Below are 21,989 nucleotides of genomic sequence, written 5' to 3' on the forward strand. Positions count from 1 at the left end.
ACACAGGTACAGTTCTTGTTAAGGACAGAAGTGGCAGGCCAAGAAAAACATCAGAAAGGCAGTGAAGAAGAATGGTGAGATCAGTCAAGGACAATCCTCAGACCACCTCCAGAGACCTGCAGCATCAACTTGCTGCAGATGGTGTCACTGTGCATCGGTCAACTATACAACGCACTTTGCACAAGGAGAAGCTGTATGGGAGAGTGATGCGAAAGAAGCCGTTTCTGCAAGCACGCCACAAACAGAGTCGGCTGAGGTATGCAAAAGCACATTTGGAGAAGCCAATTTCTTTTTGGAAGAAGGTCCTGTGGACTGATGAAACCAAGATTGAGTTGTTTGGTCATACAAAAAGGCGTTATGCATGGCGGCAAAAAAACACAGCATTCCAAGAAAAACACTTGCTACCCACAGTATAATTTGGTGGAGGTTCCATCATGCTTTGGGGCTGTGTGGCCAATGCCGGCACCGGGAATCTTGTTAAAGTTGAGGGACGCATGGATTCCTCTCAGTATCAGCAGATTCTTGACAATAATGTTCATGAATCAGTGACAAAGTTGAAGTTACACAGGGGATGGATCTTTCAGCAAGACAATGATCCAAAACACCGCTCCAAATCTACTCAGGCATTCATGCAGAGGAACAATTACACTGTTCTGGAATGGCCATCCCAGTCCCCAGACCTGAATATCATTGAACATCTGTGGGATCATTTGAAGAGGGCTGTCCATGCTCGGCGACCATCAAACTTAACTGAACTGGAATTGTTTTGTAAAGAGGAATGGTCAAAAATACCTTCATCCAGGATCCAGGAACTCATTAAAAGCTATAGGAAGCGACTAGAGGCTGTTATTTTTGCAAAAGGAGGATCTACTAAATATTAATGTCACTTTTCTGGTGAGGTGCCCATACTTATGCACCTGTCAAATTTTGTTTGAATGCAGATTGCACATTTTCTGTTAGTCTCCTTGAAAAAGCCACGGTAGGCGAAACGTGCGTTGGAGCTGGAGTCTTGGGGTAATACGGATCATCCTTTTACTGGTATTTATGTTGAAAGACACTTATTTATGCACTTTGTCTATATGTGTTGGTACTTATATGGTCTTTTCAGGTTCACTTCTTAGTAATTTTGATCTGTACCCTATTATCTTTATATTTGTTGCACTATGCACTTACCTTGTCAGTTTCTCCAATTTTAAATTGTTGTTATACTTAATAAAATTACGATAGTTGTTTATACTTTGGTATTATGTCCTTTTTTTGAGATTTTAATTTTTTTTGTGTCGATGTGATATTATAGTGGAAGGGTCAAACATGTCGATGTGATGTTATAGTGAGGGTCAGATATATCGATGTGATGTTATAGTGGGGGTCAGATATATCGATGTGATGTTATAGTGGGGGGGTCAGACATATCGATGTGATGTTATAGTGGGGGGTCAGACATATCGATATGATGTTATAGTGGGGGGTCAGACATATCGAGGTGATGTTATAGTGGGGGGTCAGACGTATAGAAGTGAAGTCAAAGTGGGGGGTCAGACATATAGATGTGATGTCATCGGAGACAGTCGTACATTGGTGACGTGAGGCTTTTGATCACTTTACAGCTGGTTTTATCCTCTGAGTTTGGGTTAGTATACGGCCCGTGCACATAGCAGACGGTGGAGTCCACGGCGTCCGGTCGTGAGCTCAGATGTGATGGGTCCTTCGGGATATATCAGAAGCTCAATGTCGCCTCTTACACCTACAAGCATGAGCAGGGGAGGAGATCACCTGTCTTACCACCCTGTCCAGACAAATTTAAAGTTACTTTCCCAAGCAGTAGAATTTTGAATGCAGCTTTGGATGTGACTAGAGGATAAGTCTAATCCCTATTGTTCAACTTGTTACAGGACATGTGAAAAGTCGGCTCTGGCACAAAAGGACCCCACTGTGACAGCCCTCCTACACTATACTCCATCCATCCTGTCCAGGGTGGTACAGCCAGGACACATCCAAGGCGTACAGGGTAGCGGGCCAGACAGGACCCACCTACAGTCTCCCCCAGTGTGAGCTGACCACCTTCACCCACCACTGCTTCGCTGTCTAATCTTACAGCCCCGCAGTCTCCAGAGCTCACCTGTCAGGCACAGGGTCATCTGATCCCATCTCAGCGGTCGTCCTCTACCTCCACAATCAGACTGTTGTCAGCCTCCATAGTGTATACTCTGCCCATTCCGTGCCCCGTTCATCAATGCTGTCCAACACTTATGACTCTGGTCCACCACAGCCACAAGCTGAAAATGTGCAGTCATTTCAGGTGGGGGGATTCCTTATTACCTGTCTCTATGTAGCACATGTCCAAAAGCAGCTGCAGCATAGAGGACATTATAGTGGAGTACTGAGCAGTGTAACTGTGAATCCAGCATTGGAATATGCTCTAATACTAGCAAGCAGCAGCATAGTGGATATTATATAGCAGTACTTAGCAGCGTAGCTGTGAATCCAGCACTGGGGGTGAGCTATAACACTAACCAGAAAACAGCAGCACGGTGGATATTATAGGGGTGTACTTAACAGCATAGATGTGAATCCAGCACTAGTTACATAGGATGACAAAATACCTAGGCCCATAAAGTTCAACCTTTCTCCACCAATTGTTCATTTTGTGACTAAATTAACTATAAAACTGGAACGTGCTCTAACACTAACTAGCAAGCAGCAGCATGGTGGATATTATACAGCAGTACTGAGCTGCGTAGCTGTGAATCCAGCACTAGGGTGAATTCAAACATTTTTGAGCTATTAGCATGAGAACTTTATAAAGAAAAGCAGTATTGCTGTGCATGCAGCGGTGACACAGATCTGTGTATGTCTGTGCCTTCCTCTCCAATATGCATAGCCTTCAACAGGCAGCTGTAATCTGAGTCCTCAGTGAGCTGGCAGGCTGTCATTTTGATCTACACAGATTTCACTGTTTTACAGTGCAATTAAAGAGGCGAGAGGAGAAGTGGCTCATAAGTGGAGAAAGAATCAGATTTTCCTAATCACGCAATGTCTGCTGAAATGACAGCAACACTTTCAGCCTCCCCGGCCTCACCACAGAAGGACTGTGTTTCTCCTGGTGACCGTGTCCTGGCGTAGTCACTTCACCAGAGCCTCAGCCCCCCAGGCTCAGCCATATTTGTCAAACTTTTGTTACTGTTATCCAAGAAAAAAAAACCCCTCTTGGCATCGCCACATTTTCACGTCCGTGGCCCCCAAATCCTTCCGATACCGTCAGTATGGAAAGCCCCAGGAGGCTCCGGTGGCACCTGGGAAATTTGACAACCCGAGGTGTCCCCTCCCCGGGACGCTCCACGAGTGCGGCCTCATTGTGTGGCAGTAATGCCGGCACATATCATGGCTGCACATCGGTGTCGCCATGTTCATGCCTGTACACGTTTAGCGCTGAGGGTCCGCGCTCCTCGTCTGGGGGCGCCGGGCTCTGGCTCGTGTTTGCAGATGTTTCTTCTTCATTTGTTCTAAATCTCAAGTTAAAGGCAGAATATTACAGATGCCGATGTCGGGCGGCGGGCCAGCGCAGACACCGCGCCAAGACTTCCACGGCCGAACACTCTGTTCTGATCTTAACAAAAGCCAGAGCCATTGTAAGAAGGCAGGAAAGAGAAGTCCAGAAATGGAGGCAGCGGAGGCCGAGCGCAGGGCGGATACAGCAGGGAAAGGGACTGCATGGCCGAGAATGATGGGGGCTATAGTCCCTGAGATTAATAGTGTCTGAGCCATGTACCCAAGCTCATCATGTCATACTGTGCTGAAATAGTGTATCTAATCCTCTCCTGTGTGATACTGTCTGCTGAGCCGTGTATCTAATCCTCTCCTGTGTGATACTGTCTGCTGAGCCGTATATCTAATCCTATCCTGTGTGATACAGTCTGCTGAGCTGTATATCTAATCCTATCCTGTGTGATACTGACTGCTGAGCCGTGTATCTAATCCTCTCCTGTGTGATACCATCTGCTGAGCCGTGTATCTAATCCTCTCCTGTGTGATACTGTCTGCTGAGCTGTGTATCTAATCCTCTCCTGTTTGATACTGACTGCTGAGCTGTGTATCTAATCCTATCCTGTGTGATACAGTCTGCTGAGCCGTGTATCTAATCCTATCCTGTGTGATACTATCTGCTGAGCTGTGTATCTAATCCTATCCTGTGTGATACTGTCTGCTGAGCCGTGTATCTAATCCTCTCCTGTGTGATACCGTCTGCTGAGCTGGGTATCTAATCCTATCCTGTGTGATACTGTCTGCTGAGCAGTGTATCTAATCCTCTCCTGTGTGATACTGACTGCTGAGCCGTGTATCTAATCCCATCCTGTGTGATACTGTCTGCTGAGCTGTATATCTAATCCTATCCTGTGTGATACTGACTGCTGAGCCGTGTATCTAATCCTCTCCTGTGTGATACTGACTGCTGAGCTGTGTATCTAATCCTATCCTGTGTGATACTGTCTGCTGAGCCGTGTATCTAATCCTATCCTGTGCGATACTGACTGCTGAGCTGTGTATCTAATCCTCTCCTGTGTGATACCGTCTGCTGAGCTGGGTATCTAATTCTATCCTGTGTGATACTATCTGCTGAGCTGTATATCTAATCCTATCCTGTGTGATACTGACTGCTGAGCCGTGTATCTAATCCTCTCCTGTGTGATACTGACTGCTGAGCCGTGTATCTAATCCTATCCTCTGTGATACTGTCTGCTGAGCTGTGTATCTCAGCATATTGTAGCATTACACGTCTGTGGTCATGTGACCGGTGTAGCTCCTCCTCCTCGCGGATTATTAGTAGATACATTTCCATCAGTTTCACGTTTTGTTCTGTTCTTTCAATCAGAGCAAATTGTTCTTATTAAGCAAATAATTCCTCCCGCTGCCGTGTAATCTCCTGTAATGAGAGCGCACCGCCATATTACACATCGCCACAATACCTCGCCCCGGGCAGCAAACTTCACCTGTGTGCAATGGTATACACCGCTGCCCTGGAAAACACAACACTTAAAGGGGAAGAGCCAGAATAATATGTCATCTAATTCTTCTGTACCCTAAACATTTGTGTCATTACCCTGTACCCCGAGTGTCAGTGTCATTATCCTGTACCCCGAGTGTCAGTGTCATTATCCTGTACCCCGAGTGTCAGTGTCATTATCCTGTACCCCCAGTGTCAGTGTCATTATCCTGTACCCCCAGTGTCAGTGTCATTATCCTGTACCCCGAGTGTCAGTGTCATTATCCTGTACCCCCAGTGTCAGTGTCATTATCCTGTACCCCGAGTGTCAGTGTCATTATCCTGTACCCCCAGTGTCAGTGTCATTATCCTGTACCCCGAGTGTCAGTGTCATTATCCTGTACCCCGAGTGTCAGTGTCATTATCCTGTACCTCAGTGTCAGTGTCATTATCCTGTACCCCGAGTGTCAGTGTCATTATCCTGTACCCCCAGTGTTAGTATCATTATCCTGTACCCCAGTGTCAGTGTCATTATCCTGTACCCCCAGTGTCAGTGTCATTATCCTGTACCCCGAGTGTCAGTGTCATTATCCTGTACCCCGAGTGTCAGTGTCATTATCCTGTACCCCCAGTGTCAATGTCATTATCCTGTACCCCAGTGTCAGTGTCATTATCCTGTACCCCAGTGTCATTATCATGTACCCCCAGTGTCAGTGTCATTATCCTGTACCCCGAGTGTCAGTGTCATTATCCTGTACCCCGAGTGTCAGTGTCACTATCCTGTACCCCCAGTGTCAGCGTCATTATCCTGTACCCCCAGTGTCAGTGTCATTATCCTGTACCCCCAGTGTCAGTGTCATTATCCTGTACCCCCAGTGTCATTATCCTGTACCCCCAGTGTCAGTGTCATTATCCTGTACCCCCAGTGTCATTATCCTGTACCCCCAGTGTCATTATCCTGTACCCCAGTGTCATTATCCTGTACCCCAGTGTTATTATTCTGTACCCCGAGTGTCAGTGTCATCATCCTGTACCCCCAGTGTCAGTGTCATTATCCTGTACCTCGAGTGTCAGTGTCATTATCCTGTACCCCGAGTGTCAGCGTCATTATCCTGTACCCCCAGGGTCATTATCCTGTACCCCCAGGGTCATTTCCCTATATCCCAGGTGTCGGTCTTCTTTTGTTTTCGCCCTGACACCAGGGGATGTCGGACGTGCTGAGGGGTCGATGTGATGGCCATTTTCTGTACTTCTGTACCTCGAGTGTCAGTGTCATTATCCTGTACCCCCAGTGTCAGTGTCATTATCCTGTACCCCCAGTGTCAGTGTCATTATCCTGTACCCCCAGTGTCAGTGTCATTATCCTGTACCCCCAGTGTCAGTGTCATTATCCTGTACCCCGAGTGTCAGTGTCATAATCCTGTACCCCCAGTGTCAGTGTCATTATCCTGTACCCCCAGTGTCAATGTCATTATCCTGTACCCCAGTGTCAGTGTCATTATCCTGTACCCCAGTGTCATTATCATGTACCCCCAGTGTCAGTGTCATTATCCTGTACCCCGAGTGTCAGTGTCATTATCCTGTACCCCGAGTGTCAGTGTCATTATCCTGTACCCCGAGTGTCAGTGTCATTATCCTGTACCCCCAGTGTCAATGTCATTATCCTGTACCCCCAGTGTCAATGTCATTATCCTGTACCCCAGTGTCAGTGTCATTATCCTGTACCCCCAGTGTCAGTGTCATTATCCTGTACCCCCAGTGTCAATGTCATTATCCTGTACCCCCAGTGTCAATGTCATTATCCTGTACCCCCAGTGTCAGTGTCATTATCCTGTACCCCCAGTGTCATTATCCTGTACCCCCAGTGTCAGTGTCATTATCCTGTACCCCCAGTGTCAGTGTCACTATCCTGTACCCCAGTGTCAGTGTCATTATCCTGTACCCCCAGTGTCAGTGTCACTATCCTGTACCCCCAGTGTCAGCGTCATTATCCTGTACCCCCAGTGTCATTATCCTGTACCCCCAGTGTCAGTGTCATTATCCTGTACCCGTGTCATTATCCTGTACCCCGAGTGTCAGTGTCATTATCCTGTACCCCCAGTGTCATTATCCTGTACCCCAGTGTCATTATCCTGTACCCCAGTGTTATTATTCTGTACCCCGAGTGTCAGTGTCATCATCCTGTACCCCCAGTGTCAGTGTCATTATCCTGTACCTCGAGTGTCAGTGTCATTATCCTGTACCTCGAGTGTCAGTGTCATTATCCTGTACCCCGAGTGTCAGTGTCATAATCCTGTACCCCCAGTGTCAGTGTCATAATCCTGTACCCCCAGTGTCAGTGTCATTATCCTGTACCCCCAGTGTCAATGTCATTATCCTGTACCCCCAGTGTCAATGTCATTATCCTGTACCCCCAGTGTCAGTGTCATTATCCTGTACCCCCAGTGTCATTATCCTGTACCCCCAGTGTCAGTGTCATTATCCTGTACCCCCAGTGTCAGTGTCATTATCCTGTACCCCCAGTGTCAGTGTCACTATCCTGTACCCCCAGTGTCAGCGTCATTATCCTGTACCCCCAGTGTCATTATCCTGTACCCCCAGTGTCAGTGTCATTATCCTGTACCCCCAGTGTCAGTGTCATTATCCTGTACCCGTGTCATTATCCTGTACCCCAGTGTCATTATCCTGTACCCCAGTGTTATTATTCTGTACCCCGAGTGTCAGTGTCATCATCCTGTACCCCCAGTGTCAGTGTCATTATCCTGTACCTCGAGTGTCAGTGTCATTATCCTGTACCTCGAGTGTCAGTGTCATTATCCTGTACCCCCAGTGTCAGTGTCATTATCCTGTACCCCCAGTGTCAGTGTCATTATCCTGTACCCCCAGTGTCAGTGTCATTATCCTGTACCCCCAGTGTCAGTGTCATTATCCTGTACCCCCAGTGTCAGTGTCTTTATCCTGTACCCCCAGTGTCAGTGTCATTATCCTGTACCCTCAGTGTCAGTGTCATTATCATGTACCCCCAGTGTCAGTGTCATTATCCTGTACCCCCAGTGTCAGTGTCATTATCCTGTACCCCCAGTGTCAGTGTCATTATCCTGTACCCCAGTGTCAGTGTCATTATCCTGTACCCCAGTGTCATTATCCTGTACCCCCAGTGTCAGTGTCATTATCCTGTACCCCCAGTGTCAGTGTCATTATCCTGTACCCCAGTGTCAGTGTCATTATCCTGTACCTCGAGTGTCAGTGTCATTATCCTGTACCCCCAGTGTCAGTGTCATTATCCTGTACCCCCAGTGTCAGTGTCATTATCCTGTACCCCCAGTGTCAGTGTCATTATCCTGTACCCCGAGTGTCAGCGACATTATCCTGTACCCCCAGTGTCAGTGTCATTATCCTGTACCCCGAGTGTCAGTGTCATTATCCTGTACCCCGAGTGTCAGCGTCATTATCCTGTACCCCCAGGGTCATTATCCTGTACCCCCAGGGTCATTTCCCTATATCCCAGGTGTCGGTCTTCTTTTGTTTTCGCCCTGACACCAGGGGATGTCGGACGTGCTGAGGGGTCGATGTGATGGCCATTTTCTGTACTTTGGTTCCGATCTTTGTACCTGTCTCCTGCTCCTGACACCGCTCTGCATCCTCGGTGCCAATCTGTGCGACAGCTAATGATTTACGGACATTTCTTGGCTGATTTGACAAATAGAATTGAAAGTTTTCATTCTTATTTTTTTTACATTCAGGTAAAATTCCTTACACTATTGATGATAGTGACTCTCTGTGAATGGGGTCTGAGACTCAAGAAAACAGAAATATCCAGAGTAGAATTGATCGTACACCTTGGAATGGACTTGTCAAATGCTCTAGTCACATCCAGAGCTGCAGTCATATATATATTGTTCTTATAACTGATCTAGATAAAGGAACTGACGGTAAACTAATCAAATTTGCAAATGATGTAAAGCTAGGAGGGACAGCTAACACTAGAGAAGACAGAGAAGGCTCTAGATAAGCTTGAACAGTGGGCAGCGACCAATAGAATGGTATTTAACAGGGAGAAATGCAAAATTCTACATCTGGGCAAGAAAAACAAAAATTAGATCTATAGAATGGGAGGAAAAGAACTAAGTAACCACACGTGTGAAAAAGACTTGGTTAATACTAATAGATGACAGACTGCACATGAGTCAACAGTGTGATGCAGCAGCAAGAAAGGCCAACACAGTTCTAGGATGTATTGAGAGAAGCATAGAGTCTAGATCACGTGAAGTCATTATCCCCCTCTACTCCTCCGTGGTCAGGACTCATCTGGAATACTTGGTCCAGTTCTGGGCTCCACATTATATAAAAGAAATTGAAAAACTAGAGCTTGTTCAGAGAAGAGCGACCAGGATGGTGAGCGGACTGCAAAGTATGTCCTATGAGGAACAGTGAAAGGATCTGGGAATGTTTAGCTGCAAAAAAGAAGAGGAGACTTAATAGCCGTCTACAAATATCTGAAGGGCTGTCACAGTGTAGAGGGATCATCATTATTCTCATATACACATGAAAACACGAGAAGCAATGGCATGAAACTGACAGGGAGATTAGATATTAGAAGAAACTTTTTGACAGTGAGGGCGATCAATGAGTGGAACAGGCGGCCACGAGAGATGGTGAGTTCTCATTCAATGGAAGTCTTCAGAGGCTGGAGAGACGTCTGTCTGAGATGGTTTAGTGACTGCTGCGTTGAGCAGAGGATTGGACACGAGGACCCCGGAGGTCACTTCCAACTCTAACATTCTATGATATGATGGTTTCCTATCCAGCTGCCGGCCTCTCTGCTGCCCCCTGCTGGTTCAGCATCTGTACAGATCGATGTGAATGGCTGTTTCTCATATCAGGTGCTGCCAGTGATGCGGATCTCTGCCTGTCAGCTGCCAGTCTTACACCGTGACATCTCTGGAGTCAGCAAGTGGCAGTTAGCAGAATTGTGAATGCAGCTCTGGAAGTCACTAGAGTATAAGGAGCACCTGCCAGTAGTGGGAAGAAGAACCTTGTATCAGACGTACCTGCTGAGCTGATGTATCTAAGCCTAGCCTGTGTGATATTGCCTGTGGACAAGTGTATCTAAGGAGTTCATGTGAGATAATGTCTGCTGAGCTGGTGCATCTAATGCAAGCATGTGTGATATTGCCTACAGATCACTGTATCTAACTCTGCCATGTGTGGTACCGCGCTGCTAAGCTTGTGTACCTAAGCCTTTTATACGTGGTTTTGTTTGTGGACCAGTGTATCCAAGCCCACCATGTGTGATACATGTTCCTTGCACCCCTCACCCCCGGTACTCCGCCATTTCTAGTGGGCTCAGGCCGTGTCACACAGAGTCAGACTTCACAGACGGCCTCTGTTCTTGGCCTCCGAGCCAGGGAGGACGGCCCTGGTAATTACATCAGCATGTTTGTCAAGTGGCCTGAAACCAAGAAGGTGTTTGGAAAGAAATGAGATGATCAGGCACCGTGGAGCGCTTAACCACTGAGTCTTCCTGGCTGACCGGATTCTCGGAGGAATGCAACCCTGTCCAATACAACCGCCAGCTGTTTATGGCAGCCTGGATTCTGCTGATAGACTGGCAAGAATCCTGGTGCAGGAGTGCAGAAAACGCCATTACAGGAGTATTGAGTAGATTTCCTTACCTATATTAGCGCATTACCTTCCTCAGAGCATTACACACATCATAGCCTCTGTCCCCATTGGGGCTCACAATCTACATTCCCTGTCAAAATGTATGTAGAGTGTGGGAGGAAACCGGAGAACTCGGAGGGAACCCATGCAAACAATGGGAGAACATACAAGCTCCATGTAGATGTTGTCTTTGGCGTACTAACAGCACTAACCACTGAGTCTCCGTGTTGCCCTACATATAGTACCGTGCTAACCACTGAGCCACTGTGCTGCCTTATATATAGTTCAATGCTGACCACTGAGCGACCATGCTGCCTTATATATAGTCCAATACTAACCACTGAGCCACCGTGCTGTCCTATATATAGTACAGTGCTAACCACTGAGCCATCATGTCCTATATATATAGTCCAGTACTAACCACTAAACCACCGGGCTCCTGCCCTATATATAATCAATTGCTAACCACTGAGCCACCGTGATGTCCTGTATATAGTACAATGCTAACCACTGAGCCATCATGCCCTATATATAGTACAGTGCTAACCACTGAGCCACCGTGCTGCCCTATATATAGTCCAGTACTAACCACTAAACCACCGTGCTGCTGCCCTATATATAGTCCAGTGCTAACCACTGAGCCACCCTGCTGCCATATATACAGTACCGTACTAATCTATGTGGTCTTATCAGTGATTTGAGCTCTTGGCTGTTAATTCCGCCATACCAGCCAGAGATCGGAGATCCATAACCGGGGCCATGTCTGCAGGGCGGCTCTGCTTTCTGTACATTTCTGCAGCAAGGAAGCCCCGTGTGACGGACCTAGCGGCTAATAGATGTGCCGTGGGAAATTACTTTTTACAACCTGAGCGCTCACAGAAGAGCAGCAGATTACTGGTTGCAGCTCTGGATGTGAATGGAGCACGCAGCAGTCAGTGATGCTGGATGCAATCAGCACCGATCAGCGCTCGGCCGCACACTATCTGTATAGTAATTGCTCCTAATTAACAGATTATCGTCCCCGGGTCCTATCATTCTGCTCCTTCCTATTTTCTCAGACTTGTCATTAAGGATTTGAAGAAGAAGGTAAATGGTATAAGAAAAATGTTAATCCCACAGGCTGCTGTAAGCAGGAGATTGGTAATCCTGCCTGAGATGGGAAATGCTGCAGGTGGTTGTGTCATTCTCCACCGCTCGTACTGCACCGCAGCTCAGGACACCGACATTGTCTTATCGAAATGGATTCTAGAAGGACGATGCCATGAAAAAAAATCACACAAGTAATGTCAGCCGCCAAAAGCATAAAAGTATAGTAACATCCGTTCCTCCTGCATGTTCCCGATCATATCCTGGGGCCACCAAGCCTGGGGTTATTAGGAGACAGGAGTCTATCAGACGCCCCCATGACCAACCCAGTAATCAAATAGAAAAAAAACTTTATTTATAAAGGCTCCCCAACACTTCCCTGGATCACCAATTTCTAAAAGAAAATAGCCATGCAGGTTCGCCATAGTCCAGGGAACACGCCGTAGCCCCCCGAATCCAGCGTACTCCACCAATGTATACCTGAAAAACAGAGAAAAAGCAATAGACTCTCCTCGTTCACCAATTTATTTGAAAAAATGCTCCAATGTAGATCCGACCTAGTGCGGCGTTCCCCGAATCCGTCCCCAGCGCTCTGAATAGCCGTAACGATACTGCTTGTCACAGTCACAGTGACGTCTCCGCTCATCAGAATCACCGGCTCACACTGCACTCAGCGACGGCAGAGTTACCCGAAGACTCTGATCAGCGGTGATGTCCGTAACTATACCGCTTATCAGAGTCACCAGGTCTCACAGAGGGCAGAGTAACCCGACGACTCTGATCAGCGGTGATGTCCGTAACTATGATGTGATGTCAATAACTAGACCGCTCATCAGAGTCACCAGGTCTCGCAGAGGGCAGAGTAACCCGACGACTCTGATCAGCGATGACGTCAGAACCATACCGCTAATCAGAATCACCGGCTCTCACAGAGGGCAGTGTCCCGACTACTCTGATCAGCGGTGGTGTCAATAACTATACCGCTCATCAGAGTCACCGGGTCTCGCAGAGGGCAGAGTAGCCCGACGACTCTGATCAGCGGTGGTGTCAGTAACTATGATGTGATGTCAATAACTAGACCGCTCATCAGAGTCACCAGGTCTCGCAGAGGGCAGAGTAACCCGACGACTCTGATCAGCGATGACGTCAGAACCATACCGCTAATCAGAATCACCGGCTCTCACAGAGGGCAGTGTCCCGACTACTCTGATCAGCGGTGGTGTCAATAACTATACCGCTCATCAGAGTCACCGGGTCTCGCAGAGGGCAGAGTAGCCCGACGACTCTGATCAGCGGTGATGTCCGTAACTATGATGTGATGTCAATAACTAGACCGCTCATCAGAGTCACCAGGTCTCGCAGAGGGCAGAGTAACCCGACGACTCTGATCAGCGGTGACGTCAGAACCATACCGCTAATCAGAATCACCGGCTCTCACAGAGGGCAGTGTCCCGGCTACTCTGATCAGCGGTGGTGTCAATAACTATACCGCTCATCAGAGTCACCGGGTCTCGCAGAGGGCAGAGTAGCCCGACGACTCTGATCAGCGGTGGTGTCAGTAACTATACCGCTTATCAGAGTCACCAGGTCTCACAGCAGTGACGTCAGAACCATACCGCTAATCAGAATCACCGGCTCTCACAGAGGGCAGTGTCCCGACTACTCTGATCAGCGGTGATGTCAGTAACTACAACGCTCATCAGTCACCAGGGACCACACAGGGGAGTGTGACCTGACGACTCTGATCAGAGGTGACGTCAGTAACTACATTGCTTATCAGAGTCACCAGGGCTCACAGAGGGTAGAGTGACCCGACTACTCTGATCAGAGGTGACGTCAGTAACTACATTGCTTATCAGAGTCACCAGGGCTCACAGAGGGTAGAGTGACCCAACGACTCTGATCAGTGGTGACATCGGTAACTACAACTCTCATCAGAGTCACAGGGGATCACAGAGGGCAGTGTGACCCCGAAGCTCCGATGAGAGGTGTAGTTACCGACGTCACCGCTGTTCAGAGCTGCCGGGACTCGGGTTATAATATAACTGCTATAATACTGCCCCCTAGAGGGATGAATATAGAGCTATATATTACTCGGTTCCTCCATGCTTGTGATGTAACTTTATATATACATAGTGCTGGTATGCGGCTGGTCACCGTACAGACCTGTACGTTAGTGGAATGCGGTAACTCTAGTCGGCCCGGTGCCACTCGGCCACTTATCCATTACCTTCCGTGCACTCTGCCCCCTTCTTTTAGGCCAAGTTACACATTCTAGGATGGTGAGACAACAAGCCGGGTCTTGACGAGGTTGTTCCGTTCTGACAGACGGTAGCAGTAATGATTTATGCCTCTTTGGCCAGGATTGGTGGCACAGGTTGGCACTAGATTCTGGCACCGGCTGCGTCGGAGATTTACATTCTCATTGGTTTGTTGACACTGAATAAACCTTGTGGAGCCGCCTTTGTTCCTACGAGTTCACTGCAGGTTTAATGGCGCTGACTGATAGGAGCGCTCTGTGTGGGGCAGGACGGAGCACGGCCGCTAGCTGACATTCTCCGACACCCCACAATCTATCGTTGTTTGATTTGCCACAAGTCTGGGGGGTGCGGGTCTCTATTATGGGGTCACAGTTGTAGAATGATGGGAGTTAGGGTGGAGGCACTACTGGCAGCTGGCTCTGTTATGGGGTCACAGATATAGAATGATGGGAGTTATGGTGGAGGCACTGCTGGCAGCGGGCTCTGTTATGGGGTCACAGTTGTAGAATGATGGGAGTTATGGTGGAGGCACTGCTGGCAGCGGGCTCTGTTATGGGGTCACAGTTGTAGAATGATGGGAGTTATGGTGGAGGCACTGCTGGCAGCGGGCTCTGTTATGGGGTCACAGTTGTAGAATGATGGGAGTTATGGTGGAGGCACTGCTGGTTTCTGGCTCTGTTATGGGGTCACAGTTGTAGAATGATGGGAGTTATAGTGGAGGCACTGCTGGCAGCGGGCTCTGTTATGGGGTCACAGTTGTAGAATGATGGGAGTTATGGTGGAGGCACTGCTGGTTTCTGGCTCTGTTATGGGGTCACAGTTGTAGATTGATGGGAGTTATAGTGGAGGCACTGCTGGCAGCGGGCTCTGTTATGGGGTCACAGTTGTAGAATGATGGGAGTTATGGTGGAGGCACTGCTGGTAGCTGGCACTGTTATGGGGTCACAGTTGTAGAATGATGGGAGTTATGGTGGAGGCACTGCTGGCATCTGGCTCTGTTATGGGGTCACAGTTGTAGAATGATGGGAGTTATGGTGGAGGCACTGCTGGTTTCTGGCTCTGTTATGGGGTCACAGTTGTAGAATGATGGGAGTTATGGTGGAGGCACTGCTGGCAGCGGGCTCTGTTATGGGGTCACAGTTGTAGAATGATGGGAGTTATGGTGGAGGCACTGCTGGTTTCTGGCTCTGTTATGGGGTCACAGTTGTAGAATGATGGGAGTTATAGTGGAAGCACTGCTGGCAGCGGGCTCTGTTATGGGGTCACAGTTGTAGAATGATGGGAGTTATGGTGGAGGCACTGCTGGTTTCTGGCTCTGTTATGGGGTCACAGTTGTAGAATGATGGGAGTTATGGTGGAGGCACTGCTGGCAGCGGGCTCTGTTATGGGGTCACAGTTGTAGAATGATGGGAGTTATGGTTGAGGCACTGCTGGTTTCTGGCTCTGTTATGGGGTCACAGTTGTGGAATGATGGGAGTTATGGTGGAGGCACTGCTGGTAGCAGGCTCTGTTATGGGGTCACAGTTGTGGAATGATGGGAGTTATGGTTGAGGCACTGCTGGTTTCTGGCTCTGTTATGGGGTCACAGTTGTAGAATGATGGGAGTTATGGTGGAGGCACTGCTGGTAGCTGGCACTGTTATGGGGTCACAGTTGTAGAATAATGGGAGTTATGGTGGAGGCACTGCTGGCATCTGGCTCTGTTATGGGGTCACAGTTGTAGAATGATGGGAGTTATGATGGAGGCACTGCTGGCATCTGGCTCTGTTATGGGGTCACAGTTGTAGAATGATGGGAGTTATGGTGGAGGCACTGCTGGTTACGGGCTCTGTTATGGGGTCGCAGTTGTAGAATGATGGGAGTTATGGTGGAGGTGCAGCGCCCCAGGGGCCTGGTCATTGCAGTAATGTCATTCTCCTCTAGGGGGGAGTGATGTTACGTTTGGAGACAATAAAGGAGATCTCACTACCAGGTAACACCAACACACAACACATTTCATACTCCAGTCCACCAGGGGGAGCTATGCTCCTATTTATTAGGGCACTCTTCACAATTAGGTAAAACTGGTGGCCTGGAGAGGAAGTTAGGGAGTTGCTGGCTGAGCTTCGCTCAGGTAGTTTGTCCCTGACAGGGGTGGGATCCTGTCACTTGAGGCAGTTCCCAAGAAAGGACATGAATAGAGAACTGTATTGTAAAGCGTGAGGAGAAGTCATAGCAAAAGGAGAGGAAACCAGAAGGAGTTCTGCCCTACACAGGCTGCCTCCTTCTGAGGCGCAAGATCCGGTAGCCGGAACACCGAGGGAGCGACAGTCTCTAAGCCTTGCTCCAGAGACCGGCAGGACAGCTAATTTCAAGTTACTGATCCGCCCCTACACCCAGGAGGCAAGGTGGCACCCACGAGAGGCCGGGGCATGATAGAGTCCCTGTAAAAAGCCTCAGGCCACCAGTCATACGGGTTTGTCCTATCCCACCAGGGGACAGAGAGAGACATAACATCAATAACATCTACAACAGTTGTGAGGACCTTATGAGACGCTCAGCAGGGAGGTACTACAACACCCAGGCGCTAGAGGAAGACTACTGATTTCCACCTGGATAAGGGGACTCTGGATTTGCCTTCGGACCGGCCGGACTCTGCCTGCCCTGTGATCTGTACCCTGGACTGTGGACACTGAAGCCTTCAGTAAAGGTAAAGAGACTGCAACCTTGTGTCCTCGCTCTTCTCTGCGCCTCTCACCATCCACCATCTACACTCTGGGAAGCCCTGGGAAAACACTTCACCTGTGGGAAGGCATACCATCTAGCTGCCATCACATCACCCCAGCGGACCCCTTAAAGCAGCGTCGGTCACCCCGACCGAATACCACAGGTGGCGTCACGAACATATCCCTTTAAAGACCTTTCCCCCTTTTACAACAGAATTCCCTAGGGCCACGGACCGGGTCAACCACCGTGACATGCCCCTTGAGAACCGAAGGACCCGGTACCGAGTACCCCACTGTCCTATGGGGGCGATCCAGAGGCACTGCTGGTTTCTGGCTTTGTTATGGAGTCACAGATGTAGAATGATGGGAGTTATGGTGGAGGCACTGCTGGCAGCGGGCTCTGGTATGGGGTCCTGCTGGTTTGTCCCGCTTTGGGGGCACCATGGTTGTTACATTTGCTCTGATTACATTTTCCACCAGGACTGCTAGAGCTGGAGACCCTCCATGTCCCCTAGTGATCTACCTGAACCCTGGGAGGATCTACCTATTGTCAGACTCCTGTAGTGGTGGATACATAAAGGTACCGTCACATTAAGCGACGCTGCAGCGATAGCGACAACGATGCCGATCGCTGCAGCGTCGCTGTTTGATCGCTGGAGAGCTGTCACACAGACCGCTCTCCAGCGACCAACGATGCCGAGGTCCCCGGGTAACCAGGGTAAACATCGGGTTGCTAAGCGCAGGGCCGCGCTTAGTAACCCGATGTTTACCCTGGTTACCAGCGTAAAAGTAAAAAAAACAAACAGTACATACTCACCAGCGCGTCCCCCAGCGTCTGCTTCCTGACACTGACTGAGCTCCGGCCCTAACAGCACAGCGGTGACGTCACCGCTGTGCTTTCACTTTCACTTTAGGGCCGGATCTCAGTCAGAGCAGGAAGCAGACCCTGGGGGACGCGCAGGTGAGCATGTACTGTTTGTTTTTTTTACTTTTACGCTGGTAACCAGGGTAAACATCGGGTTACTAAGCGCGGCCCTGCGCTTAGTAACCCGATGTTTACCCTGGTTACCAGTGTAAAACATCGCTGGTATCGTTGCTTTTGGTGTCAAACACAACGATACACGGCGATCGGACGACCAAATAAAGTTCTGGACTTTATTCAGCGACCAGCGACATCACAGCAGGATCCTGATCGCTGCTGCGTGTCAAACTAAACGATATCGCTAGCCAGGACGCTGCAACGTCACGGATCGCTAGCGATATCGTTTAGTGTGACGGTACCTTAAGACTCCATCATGTCTATTCCGCTTCCTCACATCATCCATCTGCTCCTTCTGACACCGCGGAGGCGATGAATGTGTGACTCGAGGGATGAAACAGCTGCTTTTCCTCAGAGCACGATATGGAGCCATTTAATTTTTCTTCTCACGCGGCCACCTCAAGGCGCTAACACAAAACTCCACAGAATGAGATTCCAATTGTGATACCGAGAAGAACCAGCTCAGAAAGTCACCCCTGTAACAAGGGCAGATGTCAGATTCACTGCCTGTCAGGAGTCACTTTCCCTCCTCAACTGAGTAACAGGATAATTTACTCACCTCTGGCAAGATCCGAAATCTTATATCCCAGTGACTCCAGTCTATTCCCGCAGATGAGGGCAGTATAGTAGTTATATTCTTGTACATGGGAGCAGTATTATAGTAGTTATATTCTTGTGCATAAGAGCAGTATTATAATAGTTATATTCTTGTACATAGGAACAATATTATAGTAGTTATATTCTTGTACATAGGGGGCAGTATTATAGTAGTTATATTCTTGTACATAGGGGGCAGTATTATAGTAGTTATATTCTTGTACATAGGAGCAGTATTATAGTAGTTATATTCTTGTACATAGAGGCAGTATTATAGTAGTTATATTGTAAATAGAGGCAGTATTATTATAGTTATATTCTTGCACATAGGGGCAGTATTATAGTAGTTATATTCTTGTACATAGGGGGCAGTATTATAGTAGTTATATTCTTGTACATAGGAGCAGTATTATAGTAGTTATATTCTTGTACATAGGAGCAGTATTATAGTAGTTATATTCTTGTACATAGGAGCAGTATTATAGTAGTTATAGTCTTGTACTTAGGAGCAGTATTATAGTAGTTATATTCTTGTACATAGGAGCAGTATTATAGTAGTTATATTCTTGTACATAGGAGCAGTATTATAGTAGTTATAGTCTTGTACATAGGAGCAGTATTATAGTAGTTATAGTCTTGTACATAGAGGCAGTATTATTATAGTTATATTCTTGTACATGGGGGCAGTATTATAGTAGTTATATTCTTGTACATGGGGGCAGTATTATAGTAGTTATATTCTTGTACATGGGGGCAGTATTATAGTAGTTATATTCTTGTACATAGGAGCAGTATTATAGTAGTTATAGTCTTGTACATAGGAGCAGTATTATAGTAGCTACATTCTTGTACATAGGAGCAGTATTATAGTAGTTATATTCTTGTACATAGGAGCAGTATTATAGTAGTTATATTCTTGTACATAGGAGCAGTATTATAGTAGTTATATTCTTGTACATAGGGGCAGTATTATAGTAGTTATATTCTTGTACATAGGGGCAGTATTATAGTAGTTATATTCTTGTACATAGGAGCAGTATTATAGTAGTTATATTCTTGTACATAGGAGCAGTATTATAGTAGTTATATTCTTGTACATAGGGGCAGTATTATAGTAGTTATATTCTTGTACATAGGAGCAGTATTATAGTAGTTATATTCTTGTACATAGGAGCAGTATTATAGTAGTTATATTCTTGTACATAGGGGCAGTATTATAGTAGTTATATTCTTGTACATAGGAGCAGTATTATAGTAGTTATATTCTTGTACATAGGGGCAGTATTATAGTAGTTATATTCTTGTACATTGGAGCAGTATTATAGTAGTTATATTCTTGTACATAGGAGCAGTATTATAGTAGTTATAGTCTTGTACATAGAGGCAGTATTATAGTTATATTCTTGCACATATGGGCAGTATTATAGTAGTTATATTCTTGTACATAGGGGCAGTATTATAGTAGTTATATTCTTGTACATAGGGGCAGTATTATAGTAGTTATATTCGTGTACATAGGAGCAGTATTACTGGATTACTAATGTATCGAAGCCTTCAATTATGGTTGCCAATGCGGCTTTGTTGACAGTGTCTTATATTACTTTGTGATCACACAGGGTTAGGCACAGCCTGGTGCTTTGCAAGTGGAGACTTTTGTATGAGTTTATTCTTTACCTGAAAGTTTGCATCATAATAATAATAACAATAACAACTATGCTATTATTACTAGGGTACTGAATATAGAGAGGGGTGTTACTGGGACTGACCCCCTGGACCGATCACTCACTGTAGATGATACTGGGCTTTATTGATCCTCCGTGGTTGGAGACCTCCCGGGAGCAGCAGGTTAATATGTGGTGAATTATTATTGATCTGTAACAAATCTTACATGTAGCAGTTATTAATGACAAACCATGTGGTTGTTAATACTCATTAACAAAACAATGTATCAAAGTGTGCCCTTAAAGGAGTATTCCACAACATGATAGCTATTAGTCTGATCATCGCGGGTAGTGGCCATAAATGTGCACATCCCCCTTCAATCATTTCTATGAGAGTTACAATTGAATCTTGCATCACAACACAATGGCCCCTGAATTGTATGACCATGGCATGTTTTGGGGGATTCCATGCCTGTTTTCTTTTATTTCTCCTAATAACAGATTTCATGGTGGTAGAAACATAATATCGATGGAATTGGCCTTTAAGCGATTTTCGATCTCTCGGGTCGCACCCCAGACCTCCAGCATTGCGGCTCTTAGTAGAATCAGCAGGTTCTCATGATGCTGTGTTTTCGTGTTGGCGAGAAGTCGTCTCTGGCGCGGCCGTTTTATGGTTCTCCGCACTGTGTTCAGCGCAGTTTTACAGTTTCCTTCTTGCACTCGTCTTGGCCGAGATGTGAGGGAAGAAGATAAACACGATGTTGTGAGACTCCGGTGATTTATGGATCTTAGGACAGATTCTTGTCGTACAGGCAGAGATGTTATATGGATAGGACCGATCATCACGGCGCCATCTGTCCATCGTCTCTTAGAGGGAAGTTCCATATTTTACACTGGATTGTTCTTTATCATCTTCTCTCTTATTTTGGATTTGTTCTTCCAAGATGTGAAGCTTTAAGGATTCCTCTTGGTGGAAATAATCTGATAATGCCGATAACCATTTGACTCATTTTTGCGATGTCACATACAGACTGAGCCAAGTTCAGATTAAAGTTTAAGTCACAATCTGATACTTTTTTTAAATCTTTTTTATTTTTGTTTTTTAGTTGTTGTTTTTTACCCTTGTTGGTGAGTTTTATATAGTTTTCTAGAAACATTTAATAATCCAGAAGACTGGATGATCCAGAATCTGGTCCCCTGGTTATAGTATATTTTTTATGGTGAAATTGTTTTAGTTGCATCTGGTTTCTATCGGGGTCAAACACCTCCAGGTGACATGGATAGGAGATAGCGGTGATGTATATGGCACCTGATGGAGGTGACGGAGCTTTGCTTAAGGGGATTACGGAGGAATAGAAAAACATGGCTGCTTTATTACAAAAAAACATGTTTACAGGCTGACAGCGGCATTACAGGACTTATATATTGTAATTCTCATCTTCTTATATGGATAAAATTGAAAATAGCAGGGAAAATTGAAATTTTTAATTGCATAAGAATTGTCTCTGCTGTTTGGGCAGTGGGTCGGGCGCCTGGTCTGAACTGTCAATCTTCAGTAGTGCCCCCCATCAGGCAGGAAGCCAAAGGAAGAGGGACGATGTGCGCTGCTCCTGAATGGAGAAAATGATACAACCCCTTCTAAGCTGCAATATTATTAGCCAAGTTTATGAAATCCTGCACAACTGTGTAGGGAATCCGTCAGCAGGATTTAGCCCCCAAACCTTTTATATGCACTTGCAGCTTTTTCTAAGACAAGTCCAGTGATACATGTACATGGCCCGACATTCCATCCTTTAAATCAGCGTTTACATTGATATGCAAATGAAGCTGAAGAGCTGTGGTAGATCTGAAGCCTCTGTCACTCCAGCTCTATTCCCCGCCCAGCCTCCTGCTTGACTGACAGCCTCAATGCTGTGTGACTTCAGTACATTCCCTTTATGCATTAATGACTTTTCCAGCCTGGGAATATTCCTTTACTAACATGTGCAGCTCTGGC

The 21,989-nt window shown here is 46.8% G+C and overlaps 1 protein-coding gene across 6 annotated transcripts in view; it reads left to right on the top strand.

Annotated features, from left to right (window-relative positions):
* TNS1 (tensin 1) overlaps window positions 1-21,989 on the top strand; it is a 374,732-nt gene that overhangs the window by 152,805 nt on the left and 199,938 nt on the right. The gene's annotated exons all lie outside the window — the stretch shown is intronic.

Source organism: Ranitomeya variabilis, chromosome 7 (genome assembly GCF_051348905.1).
Source record: "Ranitomeya variabilis isolate aRanVar5 chromosome 7, aRanVar5.hap1, whole genome shotgun sequence".
Taxonomy (NCBI): Eukaryota; Metazoa; Chordata; class Amphibia; order Anura; family Dendrobatidae; genus Ranitomeya; species Ranitomeya variabilis.